Consider the following 2,628-nt stretch of genomic DNA (forward strand, 5'->3'; position numbering starts at 1 on the left):
TGGTCATAGGAATAAATACTTGACACGCAGAAAACAGTAGCAACAAAATGACACGATCAACATGCTACGTCTATTAGTTTGGGTCTAGTCCATCACATGATTCTCCTGATGATGTGATCCCGTTATCAAGTGACAACACTTGCCTATGGCCAGGAAACCTTGACCATCTTTGATCAACGAGCTAGTCAACTAGAGGCTTACTAGGGACAGTGTTTTGTCTATGTATCCACACAAGTATTGCGTTTCCAATCAATACAATTATAGCATGGATAATAAACGATTATCATGAACTAAGAAATATAATAATAACTAATTTATTATTGCCTCTAGGGAATATTTCCAACAGTCTCCCACTTGCACTAGAGTCAATAATCTAGTTCACATCACCATGTGATTCCAATGAATCCAACACCCATATAGTTATGGGGTCTGATCACGTCTTGCTCGTGAGAGAGGTTTTAGTCAACGGTTCTGAAACTTTCAGATCCGTGCGTTCTTCACAAATCTTTATGTCATCTTATAGATGCTGCTACTACGTGCTATTCGGAAATGCTCCAAATATCTACTCTACTGTATGAATCCGTTTCACTACCCATAGTTATTCGGATTAGTGTCAAAGCTTGCATCGACGTAACCTTTTACGACGAACTCTTTAACCACCTCCATAATCGAGAAAAATTCCTTAGTCCATTCGTTACTAAGGATAAATTTTGACCGCTGCTAGCGATTCAATCATGGCTCACTCTCTGTACCTCTCAACAGACTTTGAGTCAAGGCACACATCAGGTGCGGTACACAGCATGGCATACTTTAGATTCTACGGCTAAGACATAGAAGACGACCTTCGTCTATTCTCTTTATTCTGCCGTGGTTGGGTTTTGAGTCTTACTCAAATTCACACCTTACAACGCAACCAAACTCCTTCTTTACTGATCTATTTTGAACTCCTTCAAAAACTTGTCAAGGCATGCATCTTGTTGAAACTTCTATTAAGCGCTTTCGATCTATCTCCATAGATCTTTGATGCTCAACGTTCAAGTAGCCTAATCCAGGTACTCCTTTGAAAACTTCTTTCAAACAACCTTGTATGCTTTACATAAATTCTACATTACTTCTGATCCACAATATGTCAATCACATATACCTATCAGAAATTCTATAGTGCTCCCACTCACTTCTTTGGAAATACAAGTTTCTCATAAACCTTGTACAAACCCAAAATCTTTGATCATCTCATCAAAGTGTATATTCCAACTCCGAGATGCTTGCACCAGTCCATTGAAGGATCACTGGAGCTTGCATACTTGCTAGTATCTTTAGGATCGACAAAACCTTCTGGTTGTATCACATACAATGTTTGCTCAAGGAAACCATCGAGAAAACAATGTTTTGACATCCTACGTGCAATATTTCACAAATAATGCATCAACAACTAACATAATTCTAACAGACTTTTAGCGTCGCTACGAGTGAGAAAGGCTCATCATAGTCAACTGTTTGATCTTATCGAAAACATCTTTGCGACAAGTCGAGCTTTTCTTAATAGTGACTTATCACCATCATCGTCTGTCTTCTTTTAAAGATCCATTTTTACTCAATAGTCCTATGACCATCAAGTAGTTCTACCAAAGTCTACACTTTGTTTTCATCCATGGATCCTCTCTCGGATTTCATGGCTTCCAGCCATTTGTCGGAATCTGGGCCCACCATCGCTTTCTCCATAACTCGTAGGTTCACTGTTGCTCAAAAACATGACCTCCAAGACAGGGTTACCGTACTACTCTGCAGCAGTACGCGACCTTGTCGACCTACGAGGTTTGTAGTAACTTGATTCGAAGCTCAATGATCACCATCATCAGCTTCCACTTCAATTGGTGTAGGCGCCACAGGAACAACTTCTTGCGCCCTGCTACACACTGGTTGAAGTGATGGTTTAATAACCTCATCAAGTTCTACTACCCTCCCACTCAATTCTTTCGAGAGAAACCTTTCCTCGAGAAAGGATCCGTTTCTAGAAACAAACACTTTGCTTTCGGATCTGAGATAAGATGTACCCAACTGTTTTGGATACCCTATGAAGAAGCATTTATCCGCTTTGGGTTCGAGCTTATCAGACTGAAACTTTTTCACATAAGTGTCGAAACCCCAAACTTTCAAGAAACGACAGTTTAGATTTCTCTAAACTTCAGTCTATACTGTGTCATCTCAACGGAAATACGCGGTGCCCTATTTAAAGTGAGTGCGGTTGTCTCTAATGCATAACTCATAAACAATAGCGGTAATTTGATAAGAGACATCATAGTATGCACCATACCAAATAGTGCGTGGCTATGACGTTCAGACACATCATCACACTATGATGTTCCAGGTGGCATGAACTGCGAAACAATTTCCACATTGTCTTAACTGCGTACCAAAACTCGTAACTCAGATATTCATTTCTATGATCATATCGTAGACAGTTTATCCTCTTGTTACGACGAACTTCACTCTGAAACGGATTTGAACTTTTCAACATTTCAGACTTGTGATTCATTAAGTAAATACTCCTGTATCTACTCAAATCGTCAGTGAAGTAAGAACATAATGATATCCACTGCGTGCCTCAATACCCATTGGACCGCATACA

Source organism: Hordeum vulgare, chromosome 7H (genome assembly GCF_904849725.1).
Source record: "Hordeum vulgare subsp. vulgare chromosome 7H, MorexV3_pseudomolecules_assembly, whole genome shotgun sequence".
NCBI classification, from domain to species: Eukaryota; Viridiplantae; Streptophyta; class Magnoliopsida; order Poales; family Poaceae; genus Hordeum; species Hordeum vulgare.